This window comes from Cynoglossus semilaevis, chromosome 15 (assembly GCF_000523025.1).
Source record: "Cynoglossus semilaevis isolate Cse_v1.0 chromosome 15, Cse_v1.0, whole genome shotgun sequence".
In the NCBI taxonomy this organism is placed as follows: Eukaryota; Metazoa; Chordata; class Actinopteri; order Pleuronectiformes; family Cynoglossidae; genus Cynoglossus; species Cynoglossus semilaevis.
In genome coordinates this window covers 12,810,873-12,827,704 of record NC_024321.1, presented here as the reverse complement: position 1 = coordinate 12,827,704, position 16,832 = coordinate 12,810,873, and the positions used below count along the sequence as shown (strand labels likewise).

Sequence of the window (16,832 nt, the reverse complement as noted above, 5' to 3'; positions counted from 1 at the left end):
TATTTACCATCTTTTTTTATAATTATAGAAACAATAGCTATATATATATATATAACAATTTGACTTCGATCATTATTTTAATTCAATACAATTTCAAACTAATTTGGCAAAAAGTCATGCAAGTAATATGAACAAAAAAGTCACAAATAGAAGTGCTGACATATGGACAGAGCGATGACGCGTGAAGGAAGCTTCAGTCTCCTGTCTTTATATAGACCGTGTCTGCTGTCCATCGAGTGATTCAAGGTAATTCACGTCTTTATTTTCGGCTGATGCGGGTCCAACGTGACTTCCTGTGGGGATAATTAAGACTGTGATGTTACGACTCATCATCATCAAAATCATCATTACCATCATAACTTGGAAACAAGTTTTTTACGACTTCATCACTTAACGCTGTATCTCCTCCTCTCCATCACTTTAAACTCCAACAGACTTTGGAGCCTTTTAGAGGTGTTTGTGTTTAAACAGTAAAGAGTTTAGTGGAGAACAGGGTGACATAGAAAACACTGCTGGACACTGACTGTGGCCATAAAGAGAAATAAAGAAAACACAGTGTGACTAATCAATGTAGGAAAATAACACGGTCACTGAGGCTAGATAGAAAGTACTAGTGCAGTAGATGTGTGTGTGTGTGTGTGTGTGTTTATCACACTTGATAAATTGATGTTCATGCATTATATCCATTATGCATGGGTGTTTTGTTGGGACAATGTTCAGTCGAGCGCCTATTGCAGTCAAACCTGAGGAGGTCCTCCTTCTGCTTTCTGGCTCTTTTCCCTCCTCCTCCTCCTCCTCCTGCTCTTCCTCCTCCACCTTTTTTCTCTCTCAGTAAACATCTGCAGTAGCATTAATGTTTAAATCAGAGTGTTTTGTATGAGCTGTATTTTGTTTTGTCATTAAAATGAAAAAGGGCCTTAGAACACAGCTCCACTAAGTGACATCGTGGTGAAAAATTTAACAGTGAAGTTAATTTATATCCATGTGCCACTTTTTGTACAACAAATTGAGCCAAAATTGGTTTTGTGAATGCGTGTCACAAACAATTAGTACACTTTCAGTCGTACAACATCAGCTGAAGCCAGCCCACAAAACCCACAAAGACAGACTGGGGAATATACGATGAATACGTGGCAGTCATGACAGACAACATTGACACACAGTAAATTAGCAGCTTTTTTTATAGCTGTTGACAAAACTTGTTACAATCAACATCTAGGTGTTGAAATCAGTTTTAAAGGTTCATGTTAATAACGTTAGACTCTTTAATAAAGTCCTTCTTGATCCATGTTAACAAGATATTTTTACATAACTGTTCATGCGGTACATATTCCTCATTATTTACCATTCCAGGATGTCTTGTTACACTCTCTTTTAATGCTTACTTACTTAGTTAATTACTCACTTAACTAACATGGTTTTGTTACTCAATGTCACCAAATACACATCTTTTCTACAGACTGGAAATATTTAATGCTAAGAGTTATTTATTTATTATTTTATAATTATATCACACCTTTTCAATTCTTTACAAAATAGTTTCCATTTTCACCCCCCAGTGCTTAACACTGGATACACCAGAGCCATGTATTCAGGAAGTGGACGGTTTCCTGTTCCATGTCCGCACCACAGTCTCATCAGGGCAGAGATTCAAACCAGCAGTGGTCTGATTTCAAATCCAAACCCAATCCTTCAAAACCCTAGACCACGGCAGCTAATGTTAATGTGACAGAAACAGACAGATCATCACCCCTGTCTTGGCTCAAAATGCTGTAGTAGGAAATTATAATTTTCTTTTTCTCTGTCTTTCACCTTCACATCATCCATGGTTTATTTAACAAAAATGTCCAGAAAAAGCAATCAGATAGTACAAACAAACTTCAGTGTTGCTGGGTTTTGTCTCCCTCCTTTGGCTGTACTGCCCCAACCAACATTTCACATTTTGTGCAAAATATTGTGGTCTTTACATTAAATACAAATACACGGCTTACCACAGTGACAACAGTCCCTAACCTGCGGACACTTTCACGTGTCCCTGCCCCGCCCCCTTCTCAGAGCCCTGGTTTTCTGCTGGTTTATCTGCAGCCCGACGGCTCCCGGTGGACACATTCCACGTAATGGTTCTTCTGAACGTAGCGCTGTCATTTAAATTGCTAATTATGATGGTGTGATGGAACAAATAAATAAAACATGACCTTAGCGCATTTTTATCTGCCACTGTAAAAACTTTGGTTGACAGTAAATCGTGCAGCAGACAACAATCACTTCAACACGCCATTTCGTCCAAAGCTGCAGAAATGTCTTGGAGACTGTGATGGCACTTTTAATGTCCAGACAATGTCCAGACATACTGTCAGTCAGTTATTGAACTTCATTAGTTTTCACCTTTTTAAGATAAAAATCCACAATTGCGTGTCATGTACACTTTATTTTATTGGCTGTTCAGATACCAGACTAAACGTGTAGCATAAAACAAGATCTTACAACAATTTTCTGTTGCAGCTACAAGACCGATTTTTTATTGTAGAAGAAATGACCAAATACCATAATTCAGAAATTTAACATTTAAAATTAGAGGGTAAAAATATCTAGAATCTGTTGTCGAAAATAAAAGTGAAAGACCATTTATTATAAACTATCCTTCTATCCTATCCTTTTTTTAAAAAAAAACACTGCAAAGATCTTTGACATGATAGCTCCTAAAACTATGATTTTCAAAAATGTTTACATTCATAAATGTCGAAGGGTTTCAATGTGTAAGCCTGAGCCAATGAGACTGCAGAAGTGCTGTGAGGCAGCGTGGGGATAAACTTTCTTCTCTATGTGTGTAAAACTTTAATTTTTATCCTAACTTTAACTGTAGCCCAGTTTAAAAAAACAAAACAAAGCAGAAAATGTTCAGAGAGAGAGAGTGATGAACTGGTTCCTTTACTTGTGCCATTGTGATATAATATTGATGACCCTTTTGGTCTCCTCTCGACCTCTGATTGGTCGTCTCATGTCATATTTTTTATTCATGAAGCTTCCCCACATCCCCTTGTCCTCTGATCCCATAATGCATCTGTAATGTTTTGTCAGGTGAGGCATGATGGGAAAGATGTGATGGAGCGAGTCTCCTGGAGGGATGCAGTGATGAAGGAGGCTGAATTTTGATCAATTCGTCCAAAACTGCCAGGGGCCAAGTGTTTGACCCTGAGGAACACCTCTGACTTACTGTGCTCTTCTCCTTTTTTTCTGTAAAACTTTTTTTCAAGACTTTCTGCTTTACTACCACAAAGGCAAAACAGGCCAAAAATTATTACAAACAAAAGACACATTATCTGTAAATATATACATATATACGACTTCTGGCCAAAGACTCACACTCTAATCACACCTTTTTTTTTCTCTGGCTCCTGTTGTTTACTAATTTTTCACCTCACCTCTCACAACCTCCCCTTCCCCCACCCCTGTGAACCTCACCTGTCCTGCAACTCCTTTCCCCCTGAGTCTCACCTGCACCTCTTTCACCTCACCTCCATGTTTCTCCTCCCCCTGCTCATTAACCCTGAGCCCTGATGGACGTCTTACACTCAACATCATTCTCACCCTTGATGATCTGTTCAGAAAACCCTCTCACTTTGTTGTCAGGGGGCGGGGTGGGAAGAGCAGGACAAGTGGCCATTTGCTCGTCTCCAGGGCCATGCACCATCTGCCAGCATCCCCCTGAAAACCTCCGCCTGCACAGATCGCCACGAGCCCAGTGACTCCCGACACAGCTGGAACACAGAAGTGATGATGGGAAGACGACCTGCTGCTGCTGCATTCAGGCCCCTCAAGAGAGGTTAGATGTATCATTTTCCCACCGCGGTTTATGACTGTCCTAAAATGCTACAAGCGATGTGGAGTTTAAGGCAGTGTAAAACCATTACAACTTGTTCCATTGTCTTTTCAACCGTGCAGACCAGAGACGGTTAGTGGCATTTATATTTTGTGCTGCTGACGCCCGGCTCACTCTCCATTTCTGCTCTTACTTTAATTTAAATGCAATGTTAAAAACTGGCAACATCTAAATAGAAAAAGTCATGAAGTAATGTCCATCAAGTCAATAAAAAAAGTAGGCTAACATAAGCTAATAATGAACTGTTGAAGACAGCTAGCATAAGTTAGAGCTTCAGATCATGTCTTTATTTGATGACATAGAGGTTCATAATAAATGCCTTAGAGCAGGGGTGTCAAACTCATTTTCACCGGGGGCCACAGCAATAATACAATTCCCCTTGAAGGGCCACTCATAAATGGTAGACTGTACCGATGTAACTACTCCATAACGTATTAATAAATGTTTCTGCAACTGATAGAAAGGTACTTGAAACTATGAAACACTTTTTAAGCTCCCGCGGGCCACTAAAGATGACTTGGCAGGCCGTATTTGACCCCCGGGCCTTGAGTTTGACACACGTGCCTTAAAGTATGACCTTTCTAAAATTCTACACATCTTATCTATGATGATATTTACCAAACAGACCATCATAGATGTATTAGTAAAGGTGGGAACGGCAGAATACCAACAATATGATTAAAATATATCGACTCGATGTCATTTTATGACCAACTGCTCATGAGACGGTATTTTTGGGTGTCAAGGGAACATCCATCTTTTTATTATTGATTCATAGGTTTGTTGTCACTTTAGATCTTTTTATCATTCTCACATTTAAGTCTCTGGAAACGCATACTGCTGCTGATAATATTTTTGGTGTTGTTGTTGTTGATGATGATGATGACGATGAAGACCATGTGTGCATTATCATTCACTACACTCCCACAATCCTCTGCTCCAACTCCAATTACCGTGTGATTGTATACTTGGCACAGAAAACATAATTAACAACCTGCGTCTTTGCCAATCTGAGTAGTCAGTGCACCATCAATCTGAGCGCAGGAACGCAAACACAACCCAACTTCAACAACAATGGCGACGACACAAACGACAGAGAGCTTGCTCCATACTCCCACGAGAAGACTACAATTTGCCACAACGATGGCGGTAGTTAGTCGCTCTCCTCTCTGATGGACTGGCGTAAAAAGTTATTTGTTGTGTGGACAAGAGAAATTATGGGATGGCATGCCAACATAGCGTGGAGGGTCTTTGCAAATACTGGTAAACAAACCTGACACTAAAAACATACGTTCTTGTTAATGATGTTTTCTGGGTTCTCTGTACGTGTGTTAAAGTATAGAAGAAAAATAATTTTCACGTGTAGGATATAACATCTAGATCTAGTAGGTGAAGTGCTGGAAAAACTGAATTAAGAAATAGCATTTTTTTATTAGACTTATAGACTCACATACTGTAGCTAATTCCTAAAAGATATTCTGGTCTTTTCCTAGAATTCACTCCACAGACTTAGTTCCCAAAGATATATTTTGTTTTTATGAAGGCGGAGTTATGGACCAGAACCTTTGTTTTGCTTTGATCTGTTTCTGTCATTACCAATCCTCTATTGACGCCACTGTTTAGGTGTTGAACTATGATAGACAGGGTTGACAAAAGATTTGATCGTACAGAGAATTATTTTGGTGCCCTTTAAATTCAAATTTCAGTTGTGACCGAGGCTGTGAGAACGGATTTCAGTTCGTGGAAATGTATGTTTTGAGCTTGTCTGTTTGTGTTTGCTGGGTTTGTCCATCATGCTCGACCGAGAATGAAAATGCACACATTTTTGATTAACAGCTGTGTATGTCTGTGTGTGTGTGTGTGTGTGTGTGTGTGTGTGTGTGTGGAGAGAGAGACTGTATTGTGGATTCAGCAGAAACACACCGCTGCAGCTTCTTCTTTTCTTGTTATTTATCGGGTGGCAGCGACTGGCTGCTGCTTATTTACAGCAGATTGTTTCTCCAGATGTTTTAGAGAGAAAGAAATCCCTAAACACACACAAATGCACACGCACACACACACACACACACACACACACACTCACATGAGCTTACACACAGTCATCTCTCTGTCCAGATGGAGAACATTCTTTATAAGACTCCATAATCCTTCTTGTTTTCTGTGAGAGGAAACAGAGGAAGGTGAAGTGAAGCATCCTCCTCCTCCTCGTCTTTTAGTCCTCTTTCCTCCTCTGTCTCCTCTTTCTCTTCCTCGTGTCACTGACGATCTCCAGTCATTGACTTGTTCTCAGTTAATCTCTCTTGTCTTCTGGTGGATTTTTTTAGAAAACAGAAACAGGAAATTGTCTGTGGTTCTTTTCAGGTGGCTTTGAAAATGAGTTTTAAAGGTGAAGTCCATCTTTTATGTACCGTCTTAACTACGAGGAGGTTAGAGGTTGTGTTTACACCTGCACATACAGTACCTGTCCATATTACAGCGCTATAAAAATCTTAAGAACCCAAAATAGATAGATAGATTTGTGGTGAAATGACTAACCAGTCCTTTAAACCTCCCTCCGTATTGTTTTATTCTGATCTTCTGTTAGAGAACAAGTGATAACTCTGATTCTCTCATTTGTGTAAAAGAAAATAGAAAAAACTGTCATGGATCATAACAAAGAGGTTTCATAATACTCCCCGAGCTTTCACTGGAAAAACATCCACGTCTGTGTGAAGTCCGTGGGTCCGCGGAGATTCTACCAAACAAGAGCCTGTTTTCAAAACTCAAGTGTAAGAAAAAGAAAGCTTTGTTCTGACTCTTTGTGATGCTGCTTCCTCTCCTCCAGTGTGGGCGAAAGGGAGGAACATAACAACGCCATCTAACAAAGAATTAAAAAAGGAAAAAAAAACAGAAGAAAGAAGCAGCAGATTGATGAAAAGCCAAACAGGTCCCAGGACACTATGTTCTTCTTCCTCTTCTTTTTTTTTTACTCCACGATATTAAAAACTCCCACACATTTCAGGAGGGGAACAGAATTAGCTTTAAGCAGCCATAATGACTCATTTGTTTCATCCTGATAGATTACTCTCCGTGCGAAAGGTGTCACGACATCACCGTGGAAGTTTTTCTTTTCCCGGTTTCCGGGGTATTGCAACAATCCCATCAGGTCCCACAAATAATGAAAAGCTACACATTTTATAGTGACAAAATTAAGGCATTAAAAAGTATAACTTCTGTGGGGAGAAATGGATGTTGGTCACAACAGATTACACACACACACGTCATTTCTTAAATTAGCATTTCCACAGACATCACTGTGTGTCATATTTTTACTATATTTTGGGCACACCGACTTGACCTGAGCATTCTCACATCTGGGTTCTGTTAATCTGACCTCCAGACACATGTTTACTAGGATTGGATCTCTGTATAGATGTCCCGCTTTCTAGCCAACAAACATGGCTCTGATTGGCTCTTTTTCGTCCTCCTCATTTGTTCCTTTAGTTTACTTAACAAAATCAGCAAAGATTGGACTTTGTCCCTGCCAAATGTTTTCTTCTCATTTTACTGGTTGACAATTGCATCAATAAAGTTAATCATCATCACTTAGCACCACATAAGTTCCTGTTTTTGACCTCTATAAGGTACTGAGTTTTTGCAAAATAAGAGTACACAGATCTGGCTTACTGTTATTAAATACAATTTACCTTTCCTTCAGGTGGCGCTATGAACGCAGATGTTGTTAGTTCACGTAAAACAATAATGTTTCATTTTTTTCTGTGGTGCATAACAAAACTTTAATTTATGTCTGTTGTTGAAACTCCTCCTTTCTAGGCATAATGTTGGACCCAGTGAACACCTGAAACTGTGACATCACATCCTGAAGGCTTTGTTGACAAGTAAGAGCAATAATCTTTACTTTTCCATGGACGTGGTTCCATTTTTCTTCAGGAATATTTGTACAAATGTTTGTGTCATTCATGGTGTTGTCCCTGCTGCAGCTGCTTTAACACCTCATGGTCAGTTACTGTGCTGCAGTAGAACATTAACGGTCCTGCAGCTGGATCCACAAGATCCGAACTGGATCTCTGTGACGCTCGTGCTCTTTCTGCCTCCCTGCTGGGTTTCAGGCGCTTGTTAATTAATTGTCTCTGCACCGACATCTGTCGTCTCATGGGTCTTGCCGTGCACCGCTGCGATTCAACATTTCTATGTGAATTTGAACAGCATCCACAGCTTGTAATGAAGAAGCATATGGATCAAAGATAAGCAGAGTAAGAAAGAAGAAGACGAAGATCCAGTCTTTTATTTTTTTAGTACCTGATTTATACCTGAAATAGCACAAGTTATGAAAAAGGAGGAGGCTCATTTCTCAAAAATAAGATAAACATTTCCATGAAATTAACACATTACCCATGGAATTAAAAAAAAAAATCTTCCTGTGCAGGCTCCAATCCCCCACCCCCCTTTTTTTAATGTGAATTTTATGGATCCAGAACTTTGGGCACTATTATGTGAAACAGGGGAAGCCCATTTTGGTCCAAGTTACTTAAATATAAATCTTGCTCCATTCCTTTCTCACTGCTTTAGTTTCTTACACTCCTCTCGAATGTAAAATTGTATTTAGCAAACAGTTAGTGCTGATTATCTAGTGTCCGACATCACTTGTTACCATGTGATCTCATATCCTCATGGTCGATAAACCTTATTTTTAGAAATGGGAAATTAGAGAAATGTCCTACTGTAGTTACATTAATAATGTATTTTAGTACAATTTCAGTAAATTAAATGTAAATAGTTTTTTATTTGACACTTCATTCATGAGAGTTTAGAGGACGCTAAGCTCTCCTTGCTATTGTAGAGCTATTTCCATTTATTTTTCTGGACCAGGTATCTTCACAAAAGCAGGAAAGCAGCAAATCTTGGGTAGAGGCTGAGCCAGAGTGAAGGTTCTTTCTGACAGAGAGTTCATACTCATTAATCAACAACCGCTTATCCAGTTAATAGTTTCATGGACAGCTGGATAGAACCAGGTGACACTGACCAGAACTGGGCCACTGTCACACTGCCCCATATGGAAAGATCTGGTCATTTAAAATTGTCCAATTAAGCAGACCCCTCAACTGCATAGTTTTCTGCTTCAAAAAATAAGAAGAAAATTGGAGAAGACGAATTCACACCAAGGAGAATAAACTAACTTCTTGTTCTGGGGTCAAGAGCTAATAGTCTGATTTATATCTCCAACAAAGACGTCTTTAATACTTTGGCAGTCCAACAGCAAGCTTTACGATTACAACGATGTTTTCATCCATTGTAGTTCTACTTGTCTGTTTTTGTTTTGTCAAACATTAATTTTTACTTTATTTTCCACAGATATGGAAAAGGGTGGAATGGTTTGATCTACTGAACAGAAAGTAAGTAGAGCTTCAGTTCTAATAGTGGATTTCATTTGAAAACATTGTGTTCTGTGTGAATTAAACAATGAAGCACTATTTACATATCCCACAGACAAATATTGGTTATATAAGTTTAAACACAAAGGTGACTTGGTTCAGACTTTGTGCTGTTAACTAAGAAGAAACATTGGTGTATTCAGCTGTGGGGCGTGTCTTCAGGTGTGGCCCAGCAGCATATTGACTCCTGAAGGTCATTATTAGGTTCTGAAGGTGAGGTTGGAACATGACCTGCTCTCTTTGACAGTTCAAAACCCAATTTTATGAGAGAAACCAAAACAAAAAAGGACACAGCGACTCATGAAACCATGCATTAGCAGTGGGGTAGTGACGTCACGTGGTAAACTCGTTGTTGATTTCACATCCCTACATCTTTAGATCCCTCATCACTGCAGACACTTCCTCTTCCTCTTGTCCTACATCTGCCACCAACCCCAGAGTGCACACGCGTGCGCGTGGCTGCCTGTGTGTGTGTGTGCACGTGTCTCTTTACGTTCGCCCTGTTTCCCTCCAGCGAACATGGGATGTAAGGAAACCAGAGGACAAAATAAAAGCATTACTTTTTAAAGACGTGACCCGCAGTCGCAGACGCTGATGCGCACTGACAGCGTTTGCTAATTGGAGTAAATTAATTTACCGCGGGCGCCGTTGTTTCGCGCAAAGCGTCAGCTCGCCCGCGTGAATAAGTGATGATCGGTGGCGGTGGGCCACACAAGCCCCGACTTTTTGAATCATTTAACGCCGCAATCTACTAATTAGCAGAGAGGAGAGCATCTTTTCAGAGCCTGTGTCAGTCAGGGAGGGAGCGCTTCATTTATTCATCCTGTGAGCAGATGCTGAGTGCAGCCGGGGTTTGGATGCAGAGATACAAGGATGGAGAGGGAGCGCTGGGGGATCTGAGGGGCTAGGATGAGGAGGAGGAGAAGAGGGTGTGGGGTTTGAAGTTGGCGTGCGGTTGGAGAACTTTTCCACCTCCTCAACCACCCTTCACCCTCTCCCCCTCCACCCTCTCCCCCTTCACTCAAACCCCCTTCTCCCTCCCTCGCCCCCTCCTTTCTTTCTATTATTTCTTGTGTTGAGTGAACCTCAGAGGAGGATGAACAGAGAGGATGAGACTCTGCCACCATCCAAAACAAAAGACCTGATATGAAAGAGGGGGCGCGCACACACACACACACACACACACACACACTAAAGGGAAGACACTGGAAGGTTCCTGTTTCACACGCTGAGTGTTAACCAGTTGTACAGCCCAAGGTCAAACACTGCAAGATACACACACAGACACACACACACATGCATGCACCTGGCACAGCTCCAACCAAGCACCCTGGTGGCATCTTGGTTCTTCAAAGTTAAGAAACACTGTGTCTTTCGCATATCAATGGATATTGATTATATTTTCTGATGTGATTTGTCAGTTTGTAGGAAAGTCATCAGCAGCAAATGTGAGTGAATGGATGGATGGATATTTCTTAATGAGATGTAAGATAATGATTTTTCTTTCCCTGAATCCTAGCACCGACTGGTCATAGACTATAAGAAGTAAAGTCCCAAAAGTACAACATTAGTACTAGGGTGTCAGCAAAAGAACAAATACTAAGTTAAAATATCATTATGTGGGGAAATGTTTAATGCAACTACATAGTCACTTCTGTTTTTTTAAACTACAGTACAATTTAATTTTAAGGAAAATATTAAGAACAATTATCAGCATCCATTATCCAGTATAAGAACTGGAATGTCCAATAGGAACCAGACATCATCTGTGTACAGAACCATCCCGACTTTTTCAGTTACTATATAAGAAGTCGTCACAGTTGTCGTCTGTCATGGACTATGTTGATAACTGTCAGTTCACACCGTGATACATTGGATCGAAGGGGTTTAACAGGGGCTGAGTGGAAAACGTCCACCTAGGCTTCTTTAACTCTTTCAGCTCCCAGGCTTCTGTTATACAGTAATGTTAAATAGAAAGATTTCAACTACTAGACGAGAGCCAAAGTTTACAGAGTTCAGTCAGACCAGGTGCGATGTATAACTTGGACACGGTGGCAGAGATGTTGATGTTTTTATTGGGAGTAACCAGGATGGACAGGATGAAGTCAAAGGTCAAAACAAGATTATGTGAAGAGCTAGGGTTACCAGATTTAAAGAGACAGCTACAGGATATATGTTCATGTTAGTGATGAAGCTGCCAGACAGGAGGAAAAAGGGGAAAAACCCCAGAGAAGATTCATGAACACAGTAAAGTAGGACAGGAAGACGGTCGGTGTAACAGTGCTGTACGCAAGGGATAGGATGAGATGGAGCAGATGATGTGTTTTGGTGACCCCTGAAAGGCTCAGAGAGAGGAACAGCAAACCGAGAGCATCTTCAAGTTTTCCAGGTTTTCTCTGTGCTGGAGTTTTGAGCATTCTAGGGAGAGAACTCAGTACCCATTGTTGGTTCCTGCTCTGCCTCATTTACACTGAACCAATACTTTAAATAGCGCCATAAAAATACTCGTTGACAACATTTACGCGCCACCTCATAAAAGTCTTGCCACATGTAAATCAGGGCAGAGTGTTTAGTATGAGCACAGTGTACAGTTGCATCATGGTGAGCGTTTAGGAAATCTCTTCCCGGGACATCAACCCACTCTGGTTACGACAAGGAACTGCTGCAACAAAGCTCAATTTATTCAGGCTCAGGCGTTGGGAGTCCGGGTCGAGACACAGAGCAGTGACGGGGATGGAGAGTGTCGCTGCAGCTCGGAAACATGACTGTGAAATCAGCAGTAACGCAAAGGTCATGAATATGTGAGCGGGGCGACTGTGAGGATTTATGTCGGACGTCAAGTCGAGCATGAATTATTTGAACTGTTTATGCGAAGAGAAGGAAATGCAACGTTTATCTGCAGGAAGTTTAACTGAAGTTTTTACACAACATGAATGCGGTGTTGTTTTATTTATTGTTTCATTTATTTATCTATCAATTTATAAACTGAGCTAGATTTAAGGTCCTGTCAGTGATGATGACGGCAGAGGTCAGGGTTTTTTTCTTGAGTGGGATGACTGGGAGGTAATGATGGGAAGGCTGGGCTCACATTCCAAACCAAATCTTTACTACAATTTAACAGAGGGTCAGGGTTGACACTGTACTGGTGGAGATCATGAAGCAAACTGTTGACTGTCTCACACCAGAGTCCACACAAATGTTTCTAAATTTGATCTGATGACACACAGGAATCGATTGCTGCCCTCAACAGGTTGGCCATGTGAAAGAAACCCACTATCCACCGAGGCAGCAGTAGACGAGCAGGGTCTTTGTTTTTGTGAGCGTAAGCCACATCTTTTCTCTTTAGGCTGCTTTTGTCGGTGTCTCTAATGTTTACATGTCAAGATTTCTACACATTTTAACGGGACATTGATGACATTGAACGTTACATCTTTTGTCACTATCTTCCCGTCCGTTTGTGTTTCCACTCACATTATTGTTTGTTAATAATATAAAATTTTATCAGAAAATATTCCACTTGAACAACTGTGCTAATTGTCCTCACTACAGTCATTTACCATCTAGATGTCTTCAGTGTTATCTGAAGGTGGAGCTATCATCTAACTTGGTAACCTACTCATTTTAGAGCTTGGCTAATCTGACACTTGAGAACAAATTATAAACAGGCGATTAAAGCTGATAAGTTAATTTTAAAAGTAGGTTTGTCAGCGGACGTACCTCACAAAACGTTTGTGTGGTATGTTGAAGCTCCGCCCCCCCCCTCCTCTACATCTCCTTCATTTTGATCTCAAAGTCTTTGCAGCCTCATTGACTCTAATGAGATCTGGAGAATCTGTAAGGACAGCCGGGAATTGACGCCGAGCTGAAAAACTTCGGCCGGAGATTCAACAGCGGGCACAAACAAAATCGAAAAGTGCAGGGAAGAGAAGAAGATGAGGAGGAGGACGTTCTCAGATGGTTTGGCAAGCAGTTTGCCTTCACCCTCCTCCTCCTCCTCATCCTCCTCCATCCTAACGTTAATTTCCCAAACGTCTTAGATTCCATGATGTGTGTGTGTATGCGTGTGTGTGTGAGTGTGTGGGTATGTGTTGGGGGGATCTGGCAGAGTGCCTCGTGGATGTTTCTCTGTGCTGCGGCGTTTCTGTCATCTCTCCAGCTGACTGTCGTCCAGTCCATTAATCAGTCAGTCAAGGTCTGAGCGGCTTGAGGACCCAAAGCACCCTGTGGTGGGGGGTGGGCAGAGATGCCGCTGGGGGAGGAGGAAGTGAATCCACCAGCTCCAGGTCAAGGAGAAACCCAAAATTGTGTCACAATACTGAAAATGAGTCACAGACATTTTTTTCTTCTGATTGTTCCTAAAATGTGAGGAATGACTTTGTTACTAAATGTTTCCTACTACAGTGAACCAGCAGAACAGCATGTGGATGAACTGAGGGGCATGTGGTTGGAGCCCAGAGTGTGAGGGGTGAAATGTTGGACAGAGCATGGTTCTTAGGAAGGAGTGAGCGCCACCCTGTGCCCTGCTCCAGCTTCACTCTGATAAATAATTATGTGAATTATTTAAATGCTGTGTTCATTTTAAATTGAGTGGTTGCAAGATTTTTAATGGTGTTCTCCCAGAAATCAAAAACACACACACAGCAGCAGAAGTTTGTTTTTTGTTTTTGTTTTCTCTCGGTGACAGACCTGCTGGTTTTTTTTTAAGAGCCAATTCTTCGATCAAAGGTCAAAAGGTCAAGGGCTGACCTAAGGGACTCTGGGCAAAGCAAGTCTAAGTGCCTATTTATGAAGTGCATCTAAAATAATGTATTTAAAAAACTTTCATCAACAGAATAATGGCAGTGATTCAGTTGTTGTTTTCACTATGAAAATATGATTTCATTATATATTTCAATATCCAATATGAAAATCAGCAGTAATGTACATTAACGTGCTGCTGCTTTAACAGCATTTATCAGTTTAAACACAGGTTTAGGTATTTTATATTTTATATTTCACTGTTTGTTTAAAATGAGCTAAAATGAACCGACACTAAAGCAGCTGCAGGGGGCGCTCCCTTTGATATTTGATTTTTTTTCTTGTGGTTTTCTACCATCAAAACATAGTCACTGCGCTACCTGCTGGTTATCAGCGGAACATCACGGCGTCCAAAACTGGGGCCGCAAACCTCAGGTGTGCGTGTGTGTATGTTCTAATTAAAACAGTGTGTGTCTGTATGTGTGGGAGAGGTCATTAGCATAGAACAGATGGGGCCCTGGCCCCTCGTCATTGTTTACTGTGCTTTTTGTCTTGCTGCTCATCCCCATTCCCCTGCAGACGCTGTGTGGGACACGCAGGAGTTCACTGACGCTTTTGTTTCTGTGAATGTTCTTTCAGAAACGACATCTGCACGAACCTGACTCTTGCTCACTATTTATCCCTGTGAAAGAGGTGACGACGTTGGGGAGGAAAATGTTAACTACCTGTTCAGATGTGATCAGGTGAGATCAGATGACTTTACAAAATATGTTTATTTTACTAATGATAAATCAACAGAAAACACATCTTATTTACTCATATATGATGAATGACAATATGTTATCGATAGGCAATGCTAATGCTCTTATTAAATAATTTATTCATAAGGTATTTGATAGGTTTGCTGTAAGATCATCAACCTTTTGACTACAATTCAAAGCTATTCCAGCTCCAGATGAACAGTCCAGGTTCAGAGTTCAGGTCAGTCTACCCAGATGTGAAGAGTCCAGGACTCACTCAAAAAATTTTATTAACAAACGATTTTATTTTCTGGACTATAAGTCACTCAGAAGTATGAGTTGCACCAGCCATAAAATGCATAATGAATAAGAAAAAAAAGCATATAAAAGTCACACCAGTCAAAGGATGAAAAAAGGTGCGACTTACAGGAGTTACAGATACTGGTACACAAGCCTAGAGTGCCCTCTAGCGGCTGTCAGTGTGAAAATAACAAACATGTGAAATTATATATTTTGATATATAAGTCGCACCTGAGTATAAGTCGCAAACCGAGCCAAAGGCTGAAAAAAAAAAGTGTGACTTATAGTCCAGAAAATACGATAAATGTCTTCAGTAATAATAAATGTAACCTGCACTCAGACCTGATCCTGGTTTGTGTCATGTTATTGTTCATGTTCTCAAATACTGTTCTGTCCCATATTCAGGTCCAAAAGGTTCTTTATGGTCCTGCTTTTCACACCTGATGACTGCAGCAGCTCCCGACGTCGGCAGCGCCCATGCAGTACTCTGATCATAAACAGCTCCTTCATATTAAAAACCAGATAATAACTCCCAGAATGCTCTTTGATCAGATTAAAAACACTTCATACAGGAAGTGGTCTTCGGCAAGCGGACGGCAGGACGGGAGCAAGGGAGCTGTGCTGGAAAACAAATTATTTGGAGGAAGCGATTATAACAAACCGCAGTAGTTCCCTGGAGTGATGCAGTAATATTAAAGTCATGTACACACGGAGGTGAAAACACGCGCACACTCCCGCCGACATGATGGACGTCTAAATTAGAACAAGGAGAGAAACAGGAAACTGACAGAGCGACGATGGAAGCCTGGGGTGTTACAGTGCATCAGTAAGTTGTTGATTTTTGAATCAAGTGGTTAAATTCGTTTACAATCTAAGACGTGTCGTTACAGAACAACAAGTGCGTCTGAAACTAAACCATCATCAAGGTTGGGGCAAAACAAAAGAGGAGGAGCCTTTACTGATGAAAGAACATCCTTGTCCTTGTCCACCAGTAAGAGTTCAGGGACCAGGTCCACATTCAAAGATGGGGATTGTGTCACGATGCCAAAGAAAAGGTACATTACAGAGAGAGAACAGGTCAATATTTTCAGAAACAATGATTAACTTTAAGAACAATGGATCAACCAGGTTGGCCCATGTTTAGAATAGAACAGAATGTAACTTTGTCAAAATATTACTCCATTATCTGTTAGGCCGTCCCATTCCCTGCCACTAGATGGCAGGGAGAGGTTCAGCCAAAGGTATAATGGACACACACACACACACACACACATACACAGTGTGTCACCATAAGTATAACTGCACCATGAATCACATACACACTTGACTGCTTCCTCTGTATTTCCCCCAGGTCTGTGCTGTTGCTGTGCAAACCCCTGAGGGACAAACAGGAACTGTTAACGGAGCTCCGCCTTCATCTGGCCCCAAAATCACCTCAACACTGGCTCCAATTAAAGCTCACCAACATCTTTCCAGCCGTGACACCACCTGCAGGTGTTGGGGTTTAATGAAGGACAGGTGAGTCAACAAAAGCACACAGGTGGTCTGTTGATTAGTAAAGTACAGGTGCTAAAAAAACAGAGTATCTTCTTAAATGTTTTTCGGATTATTTGGGATTATTTCAGGTGTTGGAAATTTGAAAAAAAATTGAAAAATGATTTTAAGAACACACTGCAATTGTTTTTGCTGCTCAATTTTTACCATCCATTGCTAGCAGGTGATGCAATAACTGTGTGTATACTG

General features: G+C 40.9%; 1 long non-coding RNA gene across 2 annotated transcripts in view; it reads left to right on the top strand.

Moving 5' to 3' along the window:
• Positions 1-16,832, top strand: part of LOC103391103 (uncharacterized) — a 45,348-nt gene that overhangs the window by 6,413 nt on the left and 22,103 nt on the right. For both annotated transcript variants that reach the window (XR_003051907.1, XR_003051908.1), the window contains exons 4-11: positions 3,631-3,823; positions 7,694-7,758; positions 9,233-9,273; positions 14,689-14,792; positions 14,938-15,030; positions 15,495-15,915; positions 15,980-16,144; positions 16,441-16,607. This is a non-coding gene — a long non-coding RNA (uncharacterized LOC103391103). The remainder of the gene's footprint in view (positions 1-3,630; positions 3,824-7,693; positions 7,759-9,232; positions 9,274-14,688; positions 14,793-14,937; positions 15,031-15,494; positions 15,916-15,979; positions 16,145-16,440; positions 16,608-16,832) is intronic.